The 26,211-nt window shown below is 39.4% G+C and overlaps 1 protein-coding gene across 1 annotated transcript in view; it reads right to left on the bottom strand.

Annotated features, from left to right (window-relative positions):
- ZBED4 (zinc finger BED-type containing 4) overlaps positions 1 to 20,456 on the bottom strand; it is a 33,450-nt gene extending 12,994 nt beyond the window's left edge. Inside the window, exon 1 of the mRNA XM_074540004.1 lies at positions 20,321 to 20,456. The gene's annotated coding sequence lies outside the window, so the exon portion shown is untranslated. The remainder of the gene's footprint in view (positions 1 to 20,320) is intronic.
- Between the last annotated feature and the right edge of the window lie 5,755 nt (positions 20,457 to 26,211).

Below are 26,211 nucleotides of genomic sequence, written 5' to 3' on the forward strand. Positions count from 1 at the left end.
AATATGTCTACATATGCAGCTTTGGTTTACCTTTGACAAAAAGAGTCCAAGCATCACTTTCATATTTGCTCGCACATACCTGTGCCTATCCTACATCATCATTCAACCACTGCACGCACACATATTCCAAAGTACATACACATCTAAACCAAAATACTGCATAGGTGTCTACATCTACTGATATATACGAACACAAGCAGGCATTTAATTACGTTAACACAGAAATATGTCCTTAAATTCAAATGTTGTATCACAGTCCTGTACATGTGAGCCCACCATTACTGACAGCAGTCTTTAAAAAGAAAACAAGTAACTTCTGTAAGGTTGTTCAGCATTGTCACACTAATCATTCTGCTTCTGACCATAGCCACACATTTGTGTTCATGCAATAATACTGCCAGACAAAAATATGCTATAGAAACAAGCTACTTTTAAAGTTTCCTGATTAAAAACTGAAAAGTTTAATTTAGGACAACGGAGCTGTATAAATGCCATACAGACAGAGGTCTTCCAAAAGTGGAAGAACAACATCACTCAGAAGCAAAGACACACAGAGCTGCATATGCTGGTGCCTAGTGCTGCACTGCCAGCTCAAGTCCCTCACATGCCCAAAGGTTGCACTAGAAAGCCCCTTTACAACAAGACAGCTAATTTCAGTTGAGAGTTAAGATTATTCACTACCAATTCCAGTACAAAGAGTAGGTTTTTGCATATAAAGTTGCATACAAAAGGGCAACAGCAGCCTTAAAATCTGGAACAGAATAGTCCCTCACAAATATGAAGAAGCTGTCTGCATTTATCAGTCACTTTTTTTTCCACCAAACTATATTAGAATTTTAAATTTTACTAAACCCTTTCTCATTTATTCTTCTGTGTCATGAATGCAGCTATTGATGCCTTCATTCAAGATAACAAACATTTCTGGCCATCACACTGGTGATGCTACACTATGCATTGCAATTTTTGCAAACTAAATTTTATGGTACTCTCTCTCCACAGCTGAAGCCAAAACACAAATTTAAATTATTTCAAACATTTTCCACAACTTTTATGTGTTGCTAAAACACAGGCAGAATTGGGGTGATTCTTGGGGTGTCTTGTGCAGGGCCAGGAGTTGGACTTGATGATCCTCATGGGTCCCTTCCAAATCAGCATATTCTATGATTTCAGCAATGGTAAAATGAGCCACAGCCACAAAACACATTAAAAAGGCAGTTTTTCACACTGACATTTCCCCTCTGTATCAAGATCAATGTCATATTAGCTTAGTAACCTATTTTAACTAATTTTTCTCTGAAGTTTGTAAGCAAGAGAAACTAGAAACATTCACTTTCTGTGGATTTCTCATGTATGGAAAGCCTATCATTGTGATAACTTCCTTTTTTTTTCCAGTGCAAGGGAAGGGGCAGGGAAAAGGAGGGACAATGGTCTTACTGCAGCTGTTTTAAGAAAAGGGAGATGAAGCAGTCAGAACACACTAACAGGTAGGGAGCAATTCTGCTTTTCTTTCTGTGTGAGTTTTAGTACTTGTGCCTTTCTTTGTTATTCTCAGGGGAAAAAAAATCTGTTCTCAGTACCAAAAGATATGAGGGTTGAGCATGAAAAAATAATGAAAGGAAAGACTTGAAGAAAGATTTCTACAGGAAATTTACATTACACAGGACTTTCCCTTGGCTTGTGAAATCACATTAGAGAACAATTCTGGCAGCCAGACTAAATTTACATGACTCAACATAAAATTGAATGAAACAGAAATTAGTGATCACGCACATACTGATGACATGGGACGTATGTGGATCTGGGACAAGAGACAGAGTGTAACAGTCAACTTTTTAAAACAGCAATCAATTCAAGAGGATATTTTTGTTTCATCTTTACTTTGATCTAATCTGTGAATCTGGAGCTTGTACTGCAAACAGGAAAAGCAAGAAAATATAATAAGATGTTGTGACTTAAGATCACAGAATAGAAAGGCTCACAAGCAAGTGGCTTGATGCAGAGCTTACAGAACATAAATTATGCATGGAGTGCCAAGTTACAATAAGAACATGACAGATTCCTAGCTAGATACACACAAAATAAAAGTATATATCCACTGGCATGGGGTTCTAATGAAACTGTGTGCAATTTCTTTGACTCAAAACAGGTAATCGCATCTTTATCCTGTGATTCCTGTAATTTCTTAACAACGAAAAACCAATTCTAGGCTTTAAACAGAAAAATCTGCAGAACCGATTCAAGTGTCCCTGTCCTGATAAGCAGTTACTGCTTAACACGGCGAAGCTTAAAGTAGCTGTGATGGGAAGATTTGAAAATCTGATAAATAACACCAGTTGCAAACTTTATAACCAAGCTTAACTAGATTGACATTCATTAACAACACATTGCCGGTGGTTAAGTTCTTAATCATTATCAGCCATTATCACTACATATTCAAACACTTAGGCCCTAATCACCTTATCCTAAATTAGCTTTGAGTACACAATACCACTGAGCTGATGCCATGTAGTTAAATACTGATGGCTGTGGTCCTTGACAGTCTTAGTTACGGAGGCAAAGAGGTGAGGGAGCTGTTGGGACTCTGAAGCAGGAACCACGGTGATAGACTTCTTTCTTCTGTATGTCTCCTTGCTGTCACTGTGTCTTTTTAACAGTCATACTCTCCTCCACCAAAAACTGTGGGAAGCAATCTCATCTGCTTCTGACCCTATTATCTTCATTTCTTTAGGACAAAAAATTGTTCTTGGTCCACCAGAAATCTTTCCTGATTATTCTATATCCTTGGTTTCTGATTGCAATTTTTACTGCTTGAATTGTTGATTCACATGGTTTTTGTCCTCCTTTGGTGCAATTAAACCTAGGTCTCCCTTTGCAGCTACATGTTATCTCTATATCTATGCTTAGCTGTAAAAATGCCTGCAGGCTGTTAACAGAGTTATACTATTAGCAGTGTTAAAAAGCACTTACAGATGGTGGTCAGTTACACTATTTTAGTGTACTTACGACAATGTAAGACAAGAAAAAAATATTTATATCTTGTCTACTCTATGGCTGTTATAGGTCTCTGGCTACATAGTATTTATTTTTCTCGACCTTGTTGCTGCCTTCTAGAAATGAGCAGGAATAGCTGAGATTAGAGGAGACAATCACTTCCTGGGAAATCCCCAAAGCTGAATGCCTCTTAGAAGATTCTGAATGCATTTTTTTTCCATTTTCTTTCAAACATCTAAGAATTATTTTTGTTGCCTTGAGAACTGGCCAAATGGCAGAGCTCAGAGGGTTGCAATCAGCAGGGCAGTCTGGTTAGAGGAAACCTAACTAGAACAAACCTGAAACACAGGAGGGACCATCTGAATACAATGAAAAACTTTTCTTTTGACGGTGACAGAGCATTGAAAGCAGCTGCCCGGAGAGGTTGTGGAGGCGCCTTTGGAGATATTCAAAACCAGACTGGACAAAGATCTTGTCCAGCCTGCTCCAGCTGAACCTCCTTTAGCAGGGAAGTTGGAGTAGATTACCTCCAGAGGTGCCTTCCAACCCCCATCATTCTCTGATTCTGTTATGATGTTACATCATGTGAAATTCAGTAAATCTCCTTCCCTTCAAACACCCTTGCATGTCCAACTGAAAGATTCTTTAGAATACAGTCCCCAGAATACTAAGGGTCAGAAACATAAGGATGCTTTTCATCTCCTCCTCCTATGCCAACTCTATTCAAGAGTCAGTCTGTTTTAATAAGAAACAAAAAAGGATGTTTTACAATTTTATAGTCACCTAGAATAAAGTATGAATTTGATTATGACCATGTTTACGTGGCTTATTTACCCTCGAACCCAAGCTACTCAAAATAAGGACTGCTGCTAAACAAACAGGATATTCAAGAAGGAAAATGTTTTCAAGGGTACAAAAAGCTATAGGCAGTCAGCTCAAAGTGATTTATGTTTTTCAAATCTCCACAATGAGATACAGAGACACCCTGCAACAAAACAATCTTCAAAGAAAATAAACACAACTAAAGAACAACTATCTACTCAAATGCACTGCTCTGGACTATTAGCTCCTGCGCAGTAGTTTGCTGTGGTAAGAAGCCTACACAACATTTTATAGGATTTTCCATTCAAAATGGGATTACTGAAAGCGTGCAGTGGTTGACAAGAAATGTCTGGAGAATGTGACTGATCCCAAGTGCCACCGCAAACTGCCATGACCAGAAGAAATCACTGCTGAAGGAAGGAGGCAAAAAGTGAAACACTGTTTCAGAATTGCAGAGACATACATTAACACACAGAGAAGTATGAAAAGTATGCAAGAACACCCAACCATAAGCTGATTATTTTTTGTAAAGCACAGAGTGGCCTGTAAGTTTCAAACCATTTTAGATTGAATAGTCAGGCAATAATCATGAACTTGATTATATCACAGAATCCTGATGGAAATAATGGTCTAGAAAAAATTGTTTAAAACAAACAAAATTTACATTATTATTGAAGAGCATATAGTGTAAATACAAAGACACACTTGCAAAATGCAAGGACAGTTTTTTCAAAAAAGATGTAAAATGTGAAGACAGTGCAACTAAAAGCATTTACTAGTTTGAAAAAAAATCAAAACTAGTGACAGATTTTGAGCATAAGATCAACATAAAAACTCATTAACAGTAATTTGCACAAATGGATATCAGTTTTATAATAGCATTAATCTTGTTTATTTTTGGAAATGTACAAGTATCATTAGAAATACCTCAGATCAAGCAATACAAGCAATAAGAAATACATACTTTAAGAAATTATTTGCTTCAAGTGCAATGGCAGGTACTTTGCTAATAAAGGAATATTTGCTAAAGCAAAATAATCAAACAAAACAGAAACACACACACAAAAAAAACCCTCAGGAATCCAGAGAATACACATCCAAAATCATAAACAAATCAACAGAATATATTCGTATAAATTTCTAGTCCAGATGAACCTTACTGCTTTTCCAAGTTTTAAGTTCCTTGAAGAAGGAAAACTAAAACTAGTGCATTTTATCTATAGAAATTTCCTATGATAAAATATCAGTACTAGCTCACGTGTATGAAACTAGAGAGATTTGCAAGATACTGATCATTAAAAATGCAGAATTAGAAACGCAAAACTGACATGTCAGTCACACTGAAACAAGGTGGGTCCTAGTCTCAAGGCCCACAGAAGCTCACAGGAATTGGCACAGATGAACAAGCACGAACCAGAGGCATGCAACGGTTTAATCTTGAATAAAGTACAGAAAGCCAGGCTTAACAGAAGACACAAGTCATTCTTGACTTCATGGGAAGCATGATTTGTAGAGAACTGCTGGAAGAGAAAAGCATTACTTTTAAGTCACCTGAAAGGCAGTAACTGTTGTGTTTTTACAAAGGTTTTCTCTCTAACTTGTAAAACAACCTCTCACATCCACAACTCCAAATGCTCCATCTGGACTCAAAGGAATGAAGTGTGGAAACAGCACCACCATGATTGAGCACTGCTCCTTGTTGACATGAACAGTCTTCTGTGAGCTCCCCCATTCACTCATGCTACTTGTCAGGACAGGACACAGAGACCCCCTCATTTGCTGAGGTACAAAGATCACTCATGTCCCTTCATGTTACTGGAAAACTCAGGGCTTGGTGTAAGCTGGGGCCTAAATCAGTCATTGCAGGCAGAGAAAAAAACAAGGTGTATAACAGTATAACAAGGTGTATAACAAGGTGTATAACAGTCACCATCACACTCTGAGTACTCTAATTACAAATGGAGGAATTTAGCTGAAGCAGAGACTGAAAAGATAAAATTAGACACTAAATCTAAATATTCCCCTTTTTCTTGCCTCTTGCCCCACAAAACATCAAATAATTTTATGGTGAACACAAATTATTTTAAGCAGTAAAACAGATCTGCTAGGGAAAAGTTATACTTTTCTAGTTTAGTGGACTCTTCTCTATGTTTTCTATGTTCCCCACCACCTCTAAATTTATAATACTTCAAGGAAACAGCTCAGAAGTGAAAACTTTAGTAATTTGACTATTGTTAAACAAACAGTGTTGAGTTAAAATGAAACCAGCACACAGAAAACACTGGATGAACTCAAACTCCTCAAATTTAGCTTCTTACTCTTGAAAGGTGTTTTTATTTGGACAGCTGTTTTCTTCTCTCGTTGCTGTAAACATGGGAAGTCAATGGGATGCTGTTTACTAATAATTTTCAAATAGTCCCTGAAACCTCAGAAAAGATTCAAAACTAAAAGATCCAGCTTTGTACCAGTATCATGATTCAAACTCTAAATCATCTTGCAACACAGTGTGCATGCCAGCTCTGCCTGCGCAAAACTACACTGGCTCATGCTCCAATGTGTAAAAGGTTGAAAATAATTCATGACAATGGTAAAACTGAAGACAAACAATATGATTTCCAAATTAACATAATTTAAAAAAATACTTTGGAACACAGACAAAGTGGAAATGAAGACATATTTTTTAAAACAATATTTATTTAAAAGAAGATCCAGTTCTTTATTCAGTCCTTACACTCACATATCATCAATCACAAAACTTAAAATAATTGAGATGCTTTTAAAATATGGTACATTACTATTATACATTATTATACATTTCATATTAATTAAAGTGTGATAGAAATAAGGATGTTCAAGCTAGCATGCATATTATTTACATCGAGCTGACCGTTCTGGTATCCCTGTTTAGTGGTGTAGCAGGATGCTCAGCCTGGAATGCTGTGAACCAACCTGAACAATGCCTTTTGCAAACCTACAAGTGGCAAATGAAGAAGGGAGCATCATGCTGCTTTTGGTGTTGAATAACGCTGAGACCAGCCTGACTCATCAGTCCCAAAGCTAAACACCCTGATAGTGAGATGAAGGTGTGGTAGATCTGTTCCTGGATAAATGAACAAACAAGTGATACTACTGATAACTTGTCCAAAGCTGCTGAGCTGACACAGATGGAGACTTCTGACCTGACATCTTACCATCATCAGTCACTTTATAATATAAAAGCTCAGTCCCAATTTTTAATGCAGAGTTTTCTGACATAAGCCTTCTTGGAGTGTATGTATGGAGATTCCTCCCTTAAATGGGTAACATCCCTCTAGGTTACTCCTCTTACTCCTTGAGGCTGAGCTAAAGAGACTTGCCCAAGGTCATTGTTATGGGTGAGTAACATCAATCTACTTAATTGTTTTGCCAGGTTTGATACAACTGCTTCAGTACAGCTGCTTCATAGTGCACTATAATGGTTGTTACAGTTCCTGCACTGTGTAGTAAATAATTCTGTAAATTATTTATATCTAATCATTATCATAATACATCATATATTTTTATATAAATATATATGGTTTGCCATCCTTAATCCTGCAGGACAGAGTTGTATAAGGCTCAATTACACCTCTGTGATCCTTTAGACAAAACCCGTTGCAAAGTCTGGGGCTAGACCAGATCCAGCCACAGCCCGGCTCCTCTCTGAGAAGGAGTTTGGAAAGCATGGAGGTCCTTCCTGCACCCCGTGACCCCACTGGAGGGCTTCTTTAACAAACTTTGAAGCTCCCATTCAGCTCAATGGGTTTTGGAAACAAGCTCAGTACTCAAACGTTTTATCAGACTCAGTGATGCAGGCTCACTGCACAGCATGTGTAAGAATAAAGCAGGTGTCTGACACAGGCTACTGAGCCAAAGCTCAACCTTATTTCTGCAGAAATCAATCTTCATCACTTATGTGCCAATGTATTAAGCATATATCTATTTGAAGCATCATCCTCCACCACTTGGACTTAAGTAACACTCTTAAACATGTTAAAGCCCATAGCACAGAAATCCCCATTCCACACGGTTTTGAGCAGCATTTATCTTAAAAGTAAAATAAAAATGTAAAGCTACAACAACAAAACAATAACCCTGGTCAAAACAATATTACTCCAAACTTTTAGTAAGAAAACTAAGAAGAATGTTGCATTACCACCACACATAACATTATGTATCACTGGAATTAGTAGCACTATTCACACCTACAACCACCTGATAAGCCTTTAATTGTTGCTATTTTTTTTCCTTCGTGCACTAAAAATACCATCAGATCTCAAATGGGGCTATATCCCTTCTCATGTCCTTTACTAACTTCCCATTGCAGAACTCTGTAATGAAGGACAAAAAAAAACCACAACAGGCTGGACAAAGATCTTGTCCAGCCTGCTCCAGCTGAACCTCCTTTAGCAGGGAAGTTAATGGACATGCTAATAATTTGTCCCAGCTTCTACTAAGAAATTACTCATAAAAATCAGATCTATCACACTAAGTAAATCATGTCAACATTTGTCTAGGATCCAAACTGTCTCAAGTGTTGACGTGTTACTTCTCATTATCAGGCATGCAATACTTGCAGGATATGTTTCTGAGCTATTGTTCACACCTACCAAATGTCAGATCTTTCATTTGTTAAAATGCCAATGTTTTAGGCAATAGTTTCATGAAAACTTTAAGCAGTATTTTCCCAAGCCTTACTCATCAGTTCAATGTTGTTACAGCAAATTATACATTTATTTTGATATTTTTATCCTTTATAATTTTGACAAATACCATATGCTGATATGATGGGGAAAATCTTAATGTTACAAGAAATAAGCTGGTTCTCTTAAGGAAAAAAAAATAGTTTTTTTTTACACAGCTGAAGCATGTATTGTTTGGTTTAGAGCATTTTTAGAGCAGGACATCAAAGCTGTTTTTAGTATCACATGCTGTACAATTTGGGGCTGACAGGAGACAAATGAAGGTTGCAGTAACACAGCACAAGGGTAAAACAGAGAAGATAAAAATAAGAACAGAGTAGGAAAGATGCTTTAATATTACCACAGAACAGGAAAAGCACACAACCAAAACAGCAGTAACAACAAGTAAGTCAGAAAAGAATGAAAGGCAAAAGACTAAAGATTTACTCCATATTGCTAGAGAGCACGGCCTGCTTTCAGAAAAGCATCAGAAAATTCAAAGCAAAGCTCCTCTAACAACTCTCCTCTCCAAGTGATCAATTCTCTGCCCACCCATTAGACTCTTCTCTTTCTCCTCCCATGCAGCCCACAGCTGACCAAGTAAAAGGGACAGGATTAGGATAAGTGATGACTACTCTACCTTCCTAGCTTGCAACACAATAAAAACCATACACTTTTGTGGGTTTTATTTCTGTTAAATATCTATCTTTAAATCCAGTAAGACTGAAACTCCAAGCACTTTAAGGATTATTACAGTAAGAAACGAGGCACTTGTGAAGAGGAAAGCTGAATAGGCAGGATGATGAAAAACATAAAAAACCAGTTAGCAGAGACACACCATGTTTTGGATAGTCTGTTTTCTTGGAACTCTTGCTGAAAACATCCATGTAAGTAGAAAGTAGAAAAAGACCTCACAGAATGTAAACTGAGTCCTTTGCAGAATATCGTACATTAACCTGTTACAACTATAATTTTTCTGATATACAAAATGGAACTATTCAGAACTGTTAAACTGCTAATACTACCATACAGCAGAATTTATTTTCATGCTAAAGTCTGAAGATGTTTGTTTTAAGAACTTCTCATAGCTATCAATCAACCAAATTCTGTGCTCACATTGATGTCATTAGTTCTATGTCCTCACATAGTTTCAACAATGCTATTGAGAGGTTTTCCATGATCTATATAAATAATATCTGTATATGTGTAACATGATATAATACTACACTTCTATTAAAACATTTATATCCTGGAATGCTTGTGAACTCAAAGGAAGGCTAGAAAGAAAATGCAATTCATAGTACCCAAAACCACAAAAACATATTTTAAAGAGTATGAACAGTAGTAGTATGAATAGTATGAACAGTATGAACAGAACTTCAGAGGGATTTTTTTAAACCTAACCTTAATCTTTCTTTTGTCACAAAACTTTATTTCAAGTCAGAAGACACCCAATATGGAAAAGAAAAATTTCTTTGGAAAACCATTTGCAACTGAGGGTACCTTCTTTCTTCCTCATGTAATAAACTGAAGAAGAATGTCTAGATTTTTGTGGAAGTAAGGAAAAGATTATCTCTACTAAATCTACTAAATAAAACAGAAAACAACTTTCACAATACTATCCAAGGTAATAAGAGTTCAGAAACACTCAGTTTCACCACCCTGCCAATGACTACAAGAACTGTAACAAAAAACAAGAGGTAACTTTTAAAACCAAGCTTCCATATCACATGCAGGTGTAAGGCACATGCCCACAATAGGGGTGAACATCTTATGCCTCTCTCAAGTTTTTTTTTTTGTCATTCTCTATTTTCTAAGTAAAGTGTACCTTCATCAGTAGCATCTGATAGTTTCACCTGAAATCACAGTTTAAAAAAACAATTATCAGACTTCTTCTCCCTCTCAAAACAAACCTTCCTATTCATGGAACAGGGGAGAGGGAGGGAGAAATGAGTGTGCATACCTCTGTATTCACTTGTCAACCAGCCTGTTCCTAGCCTCCATGACAAGAGGTATTGTCCTTTTAACCTCTTTCAGAGATAAATTCTCTTTGTCTTCTTCAAGGTAAGGTGAGATTTTGCAAAGACTTAACTGACTCAGACAACCAAGCTAAGGGAAGCCAACACTGTTTCCAGCAGCACCACACTGAGCACTAGCAGGAAGTACACTCTCCCACCCCAAGGAGACAAATAGCTCTAATAGCTTCTTCTCCAAAAAAAATGATTTATTGAAGAACCGTCCTACTGCCATAGACAGATCTTAATTTGACCAAATAAGGTTTTACTCAAGAGGCAAAAAATACAAGAAATTTTAAATTAAGAATAAAGCTTTTTGTAGTACTTATTCTAACCAGTGCAGTTCATAAACTTTAATTAATGCAATGCAACTTGATTTTTAAGTAAAGTTTTACACACTACATGGGTGTCCTATTCAGAGCAGGATCCACAACACTGTTAGTACAAGAAAAGGTAAAGAAATGGATAACCCTTTCCATTCACTTTATTTCTATTATTATAATTATTTTAATAAACCTAATCTTTTCTGAGGAATAGAAAAAGGAAATAAAAACATTTAGAGAAAACGATGAGGAATCTTCCTCTTCTTTATGAGCATCATTGTATTTCCTGTCATAAATGGATTATGGTCTTCCCACAGTTCAGTAAGCCACTGAAGACAACTCAAAATCACTAAAAAAGGAAATGAACAAAACCTCAATTTCTCCTGTTTCCCAGTACCAAAGCAAGGTTGCTGCTGACAGCACAATCTGCACACTGTTTGGCTCCCTGAAAGCTGACCCACTCTTCCCACTGTTTCAGCAGCTCTTAATGCAAGTCACAGCAAGTGACAACCTCCCATGAAATGAGTTTTACATTCTTGTCTTTCAGTTGTTTTTATTTTTCCTCCCATCTGTACATACGCTCCCATATCATGCTTATCATGCTTCCACCTTTGATGAAGAATAAATAAGGGGAACCACAGAGTAAAAAAACCACAAAGTTTATATGATTGCCACGAGCTATGCCACATTTTAGCACTGGGACATTTTGCAGTCTCGACTCTTATATTAAGAAAAGTTGTTGTGAGCTAGGAGCCAGTAGTTGGGTGTGAGACAAACAGGCAGCAGTGGTCACACTGCTTCGTTCTCTCCCAGGGCACATCTAGCACTACTAGATCCCTTTAATCAGCAATTAGATTTTCTTCAATGATCTAAACTGCACATAAAAATTACTGTATAGCATATGCACTGAAAGATGAATTCTTACAGTGGATGCTAGAGGACTTAGAAAGGTAACATTGCTGACCTACCAAAATTTAAAATTTTAACAGTAAAGGTAACATCTGAATATCAGAGTCTTTGTTCTCAGGATACTGCAGCTCTAGATAAGGATCTGTTTTTAGGGTACCCACTGTCAAGACAGTGCTGCTTTAATCAGAGATTAAGAAAGGACCTATCAGAACACTGAGCTTGCAGTCAACAATTATTTCATATGGGACTATAAATGAAGAAATAGTTCTTGAAGGTACAAAGACCAGATACTCATTTTCATTAGACAGGTAGTACTAAGGTGGATTATTTTCATGGAAGGCATTTAACCTTGAAAGTCACAATGGAAAGGCACTTTAAAGTATAATACACTACAGTGCTTGACATCATATAAGGAAACCCTGCAAAGCATTCAATGACCTTGAGATGAGTATATTAGAATACAGCATTAACTACATGGAGAGTGAACTTTTGGATATTCTGGAAAAAAAACATTGTCCCTTTTGTCAGATTTATTTACAGTGGTCTAAAACTGGCCTAGGAGGCTGGTACAAACAACAACTACTTTCTCCTGCTGTTCAGCTCTCATCTGTGTTTGGAAAGCACTAGCAGCTCATTTTTGCTTGGACTGATGAAGAACAATCCACAGGCAGATGCAGTATGTAACAAAATCTCCCACTTCTTCGGTATGTGTCACCCTAAGAAAAGTTTCCTTCAAGGAATGAATCTGAATCATACTTTTAATTTTCTCTTCCTACAGAGACCAGAGTTTTAGAGGGAAAGGCTGTGAAAGTTGGGGTTGTTCAGAAGAGAAAGCTCCAGCGACTAGATTTTCAGGAAGAGGAGTTTGTAAGAAGGATGGGGAGAAACTCTTTAGCAGGGTCTTTAATGATAGGAAAAGGGGTATGGTTTTAAATGAAAAGAGGGTAGAGTCAAACTAGATATAAGGAACAGTTTTTTTACAATGAGGGTGGTTAAATGCTGGAACAGGTCTTCCAGAGATGCAGTAGATGCCCCATCTCTGGCAACACTCAAGGCCAGGCTGGATGGGGCTCTGAGTGATATGGTCTAGTTGGAGATGTCCCTCCTCATGGCTAGGGGTTGGACTAGGTGGTCTTTAGAGGTCCCCTAATCTGATTCTATGAGCCCAACAAGACTTCCAAGTTAAACAATTTCTCCATCTTAAACATTTTGTCCATCTCTTGCTTGCATGCATGTCAACCAATAATACAGATGGTTTAAAAATGGAACTATTATATTCAGGGCACAGAGAGGATGGGATAAGAAATGAATACAAAGCTCTGAAACCCTATACAAGAACAACATTTACTGTTACTCCACATACAAATGCTTATCTTCATAAGGACAATTTTTTCTCTATGGCATTTACTCAGGAATCTCAGGCTTCCAAAAAATCTTTATTCAAAAGCTCAAATGGAATATATAATGTTTTAACATTTTCAGACAAAATTCCTAGAAGAAAATATTAAAACTAACTCGCTCAGTGAAGACATAAAATCCGATTAAGATGCCGGTAATTTGAGTACAGCATGAATGCAGCAGCTAAGTTATCTCCCTTTTTGAAATGGTGTAATTCAGGGTAAGGATGTATATGTGCCAGCTGATACCACAGAGTAAGAGATGCCCCATAAATCATAAAATAGTTACTATTTCTGTACCACTCTAAAGATATCCAGGCTTCCAAACCTAATTTTTAAGGCTCATGCACTCATACAAACCTCCTGCTGAATTATTAAGCTCCATACGAGTCACTGCACAGGCATACAATTATTCATTCCCTTTTTCCATTGTCTTCCTTTAAATTAATAAAAATAATGATACAAGACCCAAAACAAACAAGCTGCTTACTAGTTTATTGAGAAAAACAAACAAACTTACACATCTGTTCCACTGCAGGCAGGCGGCTTCATTTGAGGTTAAATACTTGCTACTCAAACTTAATGAGATGATTGTATCTAAGGAAAAGAAGAAAGTAATTACTTTTATTATTTTTTAAACACATTAACTGTCACAGTGGCGACTCATGGGATGTTTCAAATTTCTCTTTAGGTGACAGCTCCAGGAGCTGCACTTACATGACTCTCACCTTTTTTCAAATCTCTAGCCCTCACAGCTTTCAAGAAAAATGAGACATTATCACTTGTAAAGCTCCAAAGCAAAATAAAACTTAAAAACATAATAAAAACCCCTCAGATGATTGCTAAGACAAAATTTTAAAGTAAAATTTTTGTATTTATTTTAGCACTACTCCATTTTTTATGCTTATGCTGAATGAAACAGAGTCTACATTACATGCAAGATTTCAAAGGAGCTTGCTGGCACCTTGCCATGCACTACAGGATTCACCTTGTTGCACCTCCTCTTCCTTAGCTAAACATATTGCTTATACACTGCACCAACCACGTGTATGAATCAACATGCAATAGCACAGAATCAACACAAGATTATCGTTCCCCACGTATGAGAAAGGAGCGATTGCAAGTGGAGCATATTAGATCACGTATTTTGACTTAGCAACTAAACAGACCAAAGAAGTCTATTGCAGGACACCTTTTCTGAGTTTTGCAACTTCAGTCCCACTGATCTCATCAATGTATAGACATGAGTGCCATAGTGCACAGGACTCAGTACACTGAAAAAACCCAACCCAACAAACCAAGAAAACATTCTGCCACCTTACAAAATCCATAATCTACAAGCATTCTCTCTGATATTACAGTGATTACTCTTCCTAACCAGACTGAGATGTTTAACACTACATAAATATAGACACACACACATGCATATATATCCACACTTAGGGTTTTTTTCTTCAGGAAGGAGATCACCTCTCAGAGGGCAAACAGTCCTGATGACTGGCCTAGTGTGCCTTATTAAATGAACTAGGTGTCACTTCTCTTACTGACTTTTTTTACTTAAAAACACTCCTATAGTGCCTCTTAAGCAATTGAACACCTCCAGAGCTGTGCTGCTGGCTAATTTGACTGTTGAGATCCTGTAGCTATCCCTATTACAGCAACATTTAAATAATGTATGCAGAGGGGAAGGTGCCAGCCAGGGAGACACAGACCCACCAGGGGCACGGTGCTCAGCGGAGCAGTTAGGGAACTCTCCTCAGATGTGGATTAAGCTCCTCAGGCAAAGCAGGGAAATGAACCTGCCTCTCCCACATTCCTTGCAAGTGCCAGAGCCATCAGACTACAGGCAAAATAAAGTACAAATATGCATCTTTATGCTCCCTGATATCTTTAAAAAATACCAGAACCCCTCAAGTCTTCCATTTTCCCCCTCTCTAATTTGTTAAAGATGACTATAGTTTCAAGCCCAGCCAAACATTCTGTTCAATTCAAATTAATGTTTGGGTTTTCTTGATTGCTTATTTTTGTGAGAAGAATAACAAAGAAAAGGTAATTTTTTCTGGATCACAGATTACTTTATTTAGAGGCAGACACTGATTCAGCATATAGAATTACAGCAACAGGTAAGCAGAATAACTACTGAAAAGCCACTTAACCTATTCTGAGTAAAACAGGCACAAATTCTTTGATCATTGTCACATGAGAGAAATACATTATGAAATATCTTGTCCCATGTATTTTGCAAATAATTGCAAAAAAATATTGCTAAAATGTTTAGCTGTTAAAAATTCTATTTTCAGCCTTGATTTTCAAGCTAATGAGTAAACCCCAGAACTGGCTTTTATATTAAATATACAGAAATTCTGAACAGTCACTGCAAAAATTACTTTAACACATCACAGGAAAAATGTATCTGTAGGACACCAGTGAATGCAAACTAGAAGAAAAGTAAAGAAAAAAAAGAAAAACCCAACAACCTTTCACACAGCTGTAACAAAAAAACTAGTAACCTTCTAAACCTTCAGAAAGGGATTGTCCAACCCTACAAGTCTTTAAACAACAAAGGGGGAAGGGAAAGAGCTGAGAGATGGAAAGGACACAACCGCACAGTAATTGCTTAAGAAAGCACACAGGTTGTGAGTTTACATAAAGATTATAGTAATATAATAATATTTCTTATGTCAACATCCACTGAAAACCAGTCTTAGACTATAGAAAATACTCATAGCTCACCTTCCAATATGTTGTTCAATATTAAAAAAAAAAAATCACTATATATCCTGAATCATCATACTGGAATGAAAAGAAGGGCCTTAAAAACCAAGTTATTTCCCTGTTGTTGCTTTAACAGCCAATCATATTTTCTATCTCATCACAAAAAAAACAACAAACCAAACAACCAAACCACAACCCCAAACCTAAACCAATACTACCATGATTAAACTATATATCACACTTCATTTGGGACAGAATTCCTTTGCTTCAGCAAACAAACAAACAAAAAAACCCTGAAACCAAACCAAACAAACAAACACACAAAAAGCACAAAAAATTATGATAAAAGCTTTAGTTTTTCTTACTTCTTGACCTGAGAGCTTTAAACTCTAGATTTCATTTGAAAGCTACCATTAGGCCACATATAAATTTTTCATTAACTGGCTGAAATGAAACAATTCCATAGCTGTAAATTGACCAGTACTGAGGATGCCAGTAACAAATACAAAATAAAACAGTCAAGGATGTGCAGAAAACAAGGCACATCTGTCATATAAGAACTCTTTCTTTGTGAAGTCTGTTTTGAAAGTATACACTACAACAGGTAGCACTATGTAAATTACATTAACTTATGTTGATACCACTAAAATACAAAGATCGTCCCTGCTTCAGAAAAAATGTCAGTCACAACGAGTTAAACACTCTGCTCCATGCAGTGCAAAATTCCCCACGAAACTATCTATAATATTCTTTTCTATATAAAACTCAGCCAATACACATGTATCATCATGTTATTTACATATGGCTGATTATTTTAAGTGCTCATTACAGTGGCAACCACACAGCAAAACATGCTCCCTTTGAAGATTAAACTCTTTTAAAATTAAAAGCAAGCTGCAAAAAACCAGGATTTACAAACCCCCCCTCTAAATATTCTTCACTGTGAATGGCAATAAAATGCAGCAAGCTGTTGGGAAATACAACATGTACATTCTTTAATTCAAACTTCCTCAGAGGAAAAAAGAATCTCTCAGAAGTTAATGTATTTAGGAGTCTAAAAACTAAAAGAGAACAAATTCCAAGAAAAAGGGAGAAGAAGACAGAAAGATCCGGCATGCTCAAAGGCTACTTCCTTCTGTAATACACAGTTTTTGAAAGTATTTGATAGGATATTCTACTTTAGTGGATGGACAGTTTTAAATAAACATATAAAATTCTGTTGCCCTCCTGTATTTTCCAAGGCCCTGTCAAAAGTCTTAGTGATGCGCTAATACTTATTGAAGAAGACCCCCTCTGCACTACCCACCTGTGACACTGGCTGTTCTGCAAACACAGATTCTTGCTCTGGACATTTACTGTCTCACTATAAAATCAGCCATAGCAAGGGGAAGCAGTAGATAGAGAGGCTGCAGCAGACAAGGTAACAGAAAGACAGCAAACCTTACTCTAAGCTCATCTTGCTGTTCTACACTTTGCCTCTCACGTTATCAGTGAGGATGCTGTACCTGTTACAATTTTGCCTTATACAGACCTCACGAATGAGTGGTTTGGCTGCTTAAAGAAACACTCTCAAAGGTACTGGCAAAAGCAGGGTTTAATATAGATACGTGAAAATGCAACTTTACAGAGTTCAGTGGCAAGGTTCACACTACTACTTACTACACAGACTAAAGCATGCAAAGGAAGATCAAATAAGCAATTTGGAATGATTTACACAAAAGCAGTAAGACTGCAAAGGATATGGGGTGGAAAGATAAGGGTGCAGAAGGATTTAGCAGCACTTAATACTAGAGTACTTTGACAATTACAAAGTGGTTTGATAATTTTCACAACTATAACAATGACTTAACTATGGATTCAAAATATTAACATTTGTATCACAATAATTCACATACACAGAGGTAAATGGTGTATACACCTATTTATATGTACATAAAGGCTAATATGAAAAATTCCCCTTGAATTCATTACAATATTTTATTTTTTATTCATTACAATATTATAATTACAATCCCTTTGCATTTCCCAACAGGCAATGGTTGCATCTTGAGGAACACCTAGATGGAGGGAGAGGGGCTGACAGTCCTTGAGTACCACAAACTTAAGGGTTTGTGAGCTCTGGGGGGTGCTGGTCCAGGCAAGCCGAAACAACATCACTTAGGACTGCTGTTTAGAGGGTCAGAGGATGACTGACTCTGGCCATCAGTAACCCTCCTTCCCAACCATAAATCAAGTCAGTAACTAGTAAGCTTTTCTCCCCAAAGTGCAGTAACAATGGTACTGTTCCACTCGGGCTACAGCCAGGTAAATGGTTTACCAAGGCTACAAGAGGTAATTGCTTATCCTTTGTTTCCCACCTTCATCATGCCAGAGCTCCTGGTGTGATCAGGGAGTGCCCTGCAGCCCAACTGGTACAGTCAAGGGACACTTCACCACTCAGCTGGTTTGGTCAGGGCTCACCAGGAGCTTCCAAGAAGGCAGAGCAGTCACAAGGATGGGGGTGTTACACCACAAGAAGTAAAAGAGTTATTGTTATGTAACAGTACAAATGTTTAGAAAACTTTTATCTGAGATGCTTAGTTTAGATACTTCATTTTACTTATTCTCAATCAATTCTTACATTTGACTGCTCTGAAGAACTCCTATGGAATAAATTCCTCAACATCTGTCAAAGCTGCAATGTACTAGCAACATAAAGTACCAAAGCAGACACACATCCAACTGTACAAAAACTGTCAGCACCTTGCCTGTTGGTCTTATACCTAGTGGACAGCACCCAAATTCTTAAAGTGCACAAAAGAATTTATTTTGTTTTGAACACATTTTTTTTCCTCTGCAAAACCAGTCTCCATAGTGAATAATAACGAGACTGCCCTTGCCCAGTATTTGCACAAACACAGGCTTCCTAGCAGCAGCACAGTATTTTGGGGATAGTTGATAAAGTCTTCCAGACTTCACTCCCCCCAGTATGTAAGCCACTAATGTCCTCTCAAGGGTGCATGCCTGCTCTTAAAGTGAAACACTGCATTAGTGGAGATAACCTTTAGGAGAAAAGTGCTGTGCTCATGCTCTTGAAAAGCAACACAGGTACACATGTATAGTGGGCCATAAAGACAACAACATGTAAGGGAAGTCTGGAAAGCACATTCATATTGTGGGGGCTTGAAATATTTTATTTGCTTAGTATTATAGGCGTAGTATGACAGCTCATGCTAAATTACTGAAATTTCTCTAAGGACCCCCCCCAGAAACAGGACTGCTTCTAACACATAAGCAAAATAGAGAAAGGTCTCTACACTGCAAAGCCTAACTCTACTAAACTTAGCAATGATAAATAGAATCACCATTAATGCAAGACTCATCAACCTTTCAGCACAATAATACATGTTTTTATACTTTTAGTAGGCTGTATATGCAGCAGACAACTTTAAGTGCATCGGACACCCTGAGAACTCCAGTAAGCATTCTAACACAAGCCCTCTAACATCAGCAGCTGTCTCAGTGTAGATCTAGACTCTGCAAAAGACATTTTTAAGCAAAAATTACCACGCCCCAATCAGAAAACGAGAGCAGCACTACATGAAAACTAAATTCTGCACTTTTCCGAGACACCATTCTTGAGCGACTATGCCCAGGAGGGATGGCTGGAACTTCACTGCAGACACACGAGCACAGACGCGGTGCTTATACCGCGGCCGAAGCCGCTGGCAGGCGCCTGTCCACCTCGTGTCCTGTTTCTTGGGGGGGAAAGGCTTTTTAGGAATTCCCGGGCTTTCCGGTCCCGGCACCCGTGTCGGGAGCCCGTACCCGACGCGGTCTCCGGTCGCGGGGTCGCACCTGAGGAGGGGGACGGGTTCTGCACGCCGGGGCTGCCCGGGCCATCTTGGGTCGGGATGGCAGCAGCCACATGGTCACCGCTCCCTCCCGGGCCCGGCTCCTGCGGCCCCGCCAGGTGGGCGCGGGCGCTCAGCGCCGCCGGGTCCCGCCGCCCCGGCCCGGCCCGGCCCGCGCACAGCCCGGGGGTTCGAGGCGCACCCGGCGCCGCGGCGGGCACCCCTCCTCGGGCGTGGGGCGGCGGGGTCTGTCGGGCGGCCCGGGACAACACCGAACCCCTGGGCACCGGCGACCTCCGTCCACCGGGCCGTCCGGGCCCCCTGCGGGGCCCCGCAGACAATAGAGCCGGCACCGCGGGCCTGGTTCCCGGCTTCCTGCACTACCCCGCCGCCACACGCCCCCTCCCCGGCCTAGCGGCGCTGTCCCGCGGGCGTTCCCGGGAGGGACAAGGCGCCGCCGGGCCCGGGACGCAGGTCCCGAGCCGCGCAAGGCACCGAGGCCGCCGAGGCCAAACGCGGCGGTGGCGGGCACGGGAGGGGGGGGGGGGGGTGCGGGACCAGAGAGCCGTACCGCCCAGCCCGGCGCCCTCCCGGTGTCGGAACAGTGCCACTCACCTCCCCGGGCGGCCGCCGCGGGGGAAACTGGAGGTCGCCGCTGCCGCCGCCCGGCCGGGCCCGAAGGAGTTAAGAGGAAGGGCCGGGCGAGCCCGTCCCATTCATTACCCGGCGCTTTGTCTCCGCCGCCGCCGCGGCGCTGAGCAGCTGCCCCGGCTCGGCCGCCGCTGGCGCGGGGCGCAGGCGCGGGGGGCGGCGCCACGCACGGCGCGCGACATGTCAGCGCGCCGGGCCGCAAAATGGCGGCGGCGGGGTGTCCTCGCACCCGCGTCCCGGCGGTGGCCCAGGCGGGCTGGGGCCCGACACCGGCCTTCTCCGCAAGGGTGCGGCCGCTGGTCGCTGCACTCCGCTTCGTTCCTGGGGCGGCTGAGGGCGGTGGCTGTGCGGGCGGCGGGCCGGGGTCGGGGTGTTTCCTGCGGTGCTTCAGGCCCGGCGATGCCTCTAGGGTCTCTGCTGCGCCTTCCCCGGGAGCCGCGGGCGGGCGCTGCGCATTCCCCATGGGCCGGCCGGGAGAGGCTTTCCTGGGCATCGCTCCGCTGGGGCGGGCACGGACACGCTGTTCCGAGCGCAGCCCTCGCCCTGTCAGGAATTTAGGCTCCGTTGTTCGTATCCGCAGTTAAACCCACCTTGATGGGTGGATATGCGTGATCTGAGGCACAGCAGGTTTGGTTCTGAGCTCTGCTTTGATGTACTGAGTCTGCCTCGGGAGGGGCGCTTGGCGTGGCGCTCGAGTCTCACCTGAGCATTTTAGGGAAGGATTATCTGGGCTGAAGAGAATGCAATGCGCTGGTTCAGGGAAATAGTGCCCGCTCTATGCTTAAGGTCCTGTTCTGGATAAAGCTCCTCCGGTTCCGGTGTTCGGTTGTAGGTCGGTGTTTTTCTTCTCCGATTGCAAAACATTGGTTGAGGTTATCAATGGGCCGAGTGATCCAGGCTTTTCAGGAGAGGTGGAGAAGGGTGGTTTGTTGGTCCTTTTGATGTATGTCATTTCTCCGGAGAGCTGTGTGAGATATAATCTGCTGTGTTTGTCACATTTGTTGTCAAATTCCCAGTCGTAGATATCACTTTCTTTGCCTTAAGTGTTGGTAAGGCTACAAGAGGTAATTGCTTATCCTTTGTTTCCCACCTTTACCAATTTACAGTACTGGTTTGAAAACAATTTTAAATTTTAGATTAAGGTAGTGTTTAGAGAGACCATGCTTAAGCGAGTCCTTGCTTTTTGATCTGACTTATTTTCATCAGTTAATTTTCTTTTTTTTTTCTTTGTAATTTGAACAGATTTCGTAACGAGTGTTTTTGTTGGAATATATGGCAGCATATGAAGAGATCACTTGATAGCTTTTTGATTTGGAATAGCTCTTCAGCATTCTGCCATATTAGGTGTATGTTTGTACTTAAGTACTGGTGTGATTTTCTAAATGGATTCTGCCAGTCAACATACAGTAAATGGTCTGTTGTGGTTAATACTTCTTTGGAAATCTCATGTCAAGTTGTTTTTTTTTTATTTATTATTCATACACTACTCAAACTCCCGACAAAATAGTTGTTACACTGTGTGCAGGCAGTCCTTTGTTCCTTTTTCCTTTTTAATTTACATTTTCTTTTTATTGGTAGAGTTCAGCTGTATCAGTGTGTATATATATGTATATTCAGACAATATTACATATATATATATAGTATATGTATTAGTTACTATGGGTGACTGATACCAAAGTGATTTGAGGTTTCTTGGACTTGCTCAGTTTCCACTGCTCCAAAGTGCAGTTATATGAATAGAACTGCTTAAACATGAAGTTTGATCTTGGCTAGATCTGCCAGCTAGACACAGTAATAGAGGTGTGAGAGCTTGTTAAGAAGTCTATCACCAATCTGTTGACAGGAAATTACAGCAGTGATGATAGCAACAATTGTTATTATTAGTATTGAAATACGTCACCTCATAAAGCATCTTTTAGAGAACTATAAAACTGCAACAGTTGGAATGACATAGTTAATGCTTATCACAATATTATGGAAAGGTTAAGTATCAGAGTGTGCTTTGTTAACTGCCTTTTTTAACAGCTGTGATTTTGGAGAATTTCACAATTTATAGTTGAAAATTTTACAGTAAATTAAAAAAGACTCGAAATTAATTTTGCATTTTTGCACTGCATGTTGTTCTTTCTGTAATCACCTCCTCTCTGTATCTCTTCATTTTTTCATACATCCTATTCTGAAAATTTCCTTAAGGGTTAGGGAAGTTGAGATTAATGAAAGTTAATTATTTCTTTAAATTATCTTTTAGGTGGCTTGAGAACCAATCAGTGATTCTGTATATAATCTACAAGTGTATATCACAGATTGAGTGAAATAACTGGAATTTTTCTGCTCTTCTTTTTTAACAAAAATACACCGGAAACTCAAGAAATCGGATCTTAAAAATCTGAGCAAAGCTGGATTCAAGAGCATCTTCTCGCAACCAACCAAGTAATGTGATGAATAAAACAGAGGTGGTGATCTGATGACAGGCAAAAGAAAGAGTAAGTAACTGCAATTCCTAGAGAAGGCTCCCGACTGCCAGCTTGTGGTGGATGTAGCAGCGCTGGTGTGGTGATAGTCTGAGGATACAGATTTTCCATAAAGGTTGCAGTCTGAGGTGTAAGTATGTAAAAGAACATAGTCATTTAGGAAGACAGATAATTAGGAAAATCTACAAGGCATCCTGACAGGAAAAACCCAAAACTTCCATTATTTAACTTCAGAAGAGTGACTTTTTTTCTTTGATTTTTCCTCCATTTATGCATTTACAATCTTGTTATCTGTTTCAGATATTGTGAATAAACATCTTTATTTGCATGGTTAACTGAACCTGGCATGAATTAAAAGTGATATGATATTAAATGAATATGAAGAAGTAATTTCTCACTCCAGTTCCTGGAGCAAAGTGCAAGTATCTGGCTCTCCATGTTTTGTAGAATAGCAGAAAGCTAGCAGACCATGCTTCCAAGGAAATTGTTCGGGTTCTCTGGAAAAAAGCTATTACAGGTTCAGAGAAGAAAGAAACCACTTATGTAGCTGTAAGTAACCATCTCTCTGTCATTCTCAGTATTGGGGTATACTTTGAACTTGGAAGGCTCTCAGGGAGGCTATAGCAAGAGACTAAGACATGTTGGAAACTAAATTCTTGTATCCTATCCTACTGTGACAGAACTTAAAGTATGCCTTCAATACGCCTATTTCAATATTATGTTATTAGCCAAATGTAGATGTTTAGTGCTGCAGACAGAGTTTTGTGTGTTGTTGTCCCAGGGTCTCTCCAGTCATCAGGCTGTTCATCTTAATCTAATTTTATTACTTCCTCCATTCCATTTCTTTCTTGGCAGTAAACATAATGTTGGTACTGCAGTGATAAATTGATGTAGTTCTGTCTTTCTACTTTTGTATTCATTTGGAAATGCTAAATGTTGGTAATAACAGTGTAGTTAGTAGTGTTGATGTCGTTACCTTGTTTTAGCAAAATTGAGCACTTAGTATTTATCTCCAAACCTGCTCTGGTATGGTTATTTTCACTCAAACCTTTGGTTTCACCTCTAGTAACTTCTGCATCAGTGATGCATTTTCCATATGAAGTCATGAAGACAAAAACTACATTAAGAGATTACAGTTCTTAAATAAAGCAGAAAGAGTTACAGATTTTCATATGCACTGAGGTAATACATTTAATAAAATAATCTCCTTTCCTCCTTGTGTAGACTCCAGCCTCTTCCAGAATCCTATCCAGGCAATGTCAGCTTAATGGTCAAAACCTTAAAATAGAGGTCAGAAGTACTAAATTTGGATGTCCAATTTAGTACTTGTCACAGGGGTATGATTTCCAAGAATTTGTAACATTGGAAAGTACTTATAGTTAGCATACATTCCCATTTATTTCAGTGGGTACTTGGCTCTACTCATCAGATCCAAGGTGTCCAGGTGAGTGCACAGAGAATTAGGACTGAGCAATCACACAGTAGTTAGGAGCACGCATTCACTGCCAACACCATGGTGCCCTTGTAGATTTATATAAATTACCTAATTTGTTACAAACACAGCTGTTTAATCTGCATGATCCTCACTGTGTAGCACATCAGAGGTGTATGTCACTGACTTTTGACTTGGAGTTGAGCATATAATAGCATGTTGACAGGATTTACTCATACTTGCCCTTCATGTGGAGTGAGCATGGTGCTGGAATATGTCTTTCAGGAGAGGTCAGTTTGAAGTTCCTGTTTTAGCATTCCTATTGGGCCTACAGAGATTTTGTCTACCTGATGAAGCCATCAGTATCAGAACTGATTTATATACATGAGTTTGGAAGTTCTGTCTATTAGGCAGCATCAGACCTTTGCTGAGGCAGTAGCAAGTCTGGGACAAACAAAGTTGTGTAGGGTTCATTAGCACTTGTTAAGTGGTACACACGCGTTGGGTTTCTCTGTACAGAGAAAGATTACAGGCCATGTTGGTTGCTCTTGGCAGTTCAGGCTTTTCTGTGGATGTCATGTGTTGAGTCCTTACTTCTGACTTATTTTTCACTTTATTTTTCCTTCCCAGATTTTGATGTCACCTTCTTGTGTCCTTCCCCATATAAACGAGGAGGCAAATTTTAATTCTGAATTAGCCCATCTATTTTTGGATTTCTTCTGTGACAAATGACTAGGGATTTTAACAGTTGAACTTCCTCCATTGCAAACCATCTTAATCATCTGCAGACCAGGTCTGTCCTCTAGAATGAATGAGGAAGAGATAGTAAAGTAATTAAGACTGGATTTGTGTCTCATTACTAATTGAATTTTAACTTAATCATACTAAGGCTGAAGTATTAACTCATTGTAAACATTGGAGATTGTTTCTTAGATACATGTTTGTGAGTGAGCTAACTAGGAAAAGAACTTCCCTCACATCTCATATTACATGTGCAGGTTTTTAAACTGACACCAGAGGAATTGAGAAAAGGGAAGTCACTCTAAGGGTTTCAACAAATAAAATAAACTTTATGTATAATTAAAAATTATGAAGGCAATGAGCAACTTGTTTTTGCTTGGATGAGCGCTGTGTAGTGAATGCTTTCCAGTGCTGAGGAAAGGAAGTAGGAAAGAGAGACAGTAGCAATGTATTTGCATAATATTGTTTACTTGGGTTATGCTAGCTTAATAAGCTGCTTCGTTTATCATAAACTCAGGTATCTTATGAAATCCAAACTTGATCAGGAGAACAACCACAGAAACTAAAAGAAATTGTATTTCTCAAAATCATTGTGTATCAGATACAGGTATGGAGCACACTTTGTTTTCCCTTTGCAATGGCTGCATTTGACAAAATTGTTCAGTTCAAATAGGTCTTTTTTTGTGTTATCTTTCTGTAAATTGTCTTATGTCTGCTACTCAGGTTTCCTCAGTGTGTCTTGTGAAAAAAGAGGCCAAAATCCAATGTAGATTAGCCATGCTGTTTTGGATTTCTTTGCTGTGCAAGTATGATGTTTTTAGAACTTTTTGCATAGCAATTACTGTTTTGTTTTTTGAATCCTACCCATTACCACTGACGTTGTCTTTACCCCTAACTTGGCTCAGTTAGTTATGCTGTGTGAATTGACAGACACTCCACTTCTAAACATGCAGCTGCTTTTGTAAACTAAACTAATGATGGCTAATAACTGGGGATGCTGAAGAGGCACTCCCAAATCCTGGATTTACTTTACTGCTGCTCTCTTGTGCTCGTAATCATTTTCATCTGATCATGCAGGGAGGCACTCCTGGGAGCTAAACAAAAGATTGGTGACTTGTTTATGAAGGGGTTGTTCTGGTGGTAGTTATCCTGTGGCAGGAACAGCTTCCCACAAAGACCTTTGCAGGGGGAGTTACTATGCAGAACATAAT

The sequence above is a fragment of the Zonotrichia albicollis genome, chromosome 4 (assembly GCF_047830755.1).
Source record: "Zonotrichia albicollis isolate bZonAlb1 chromosome 4, bZonAlb1.hap1, whole genome shotgun sequence".
NCBI classification, from domain to species: Eukaryota; Metazoa; Chordata; class Aves; order Passeriformes; family Passerellidae; genus Zonotrichia; species Zonotrichia albicollis.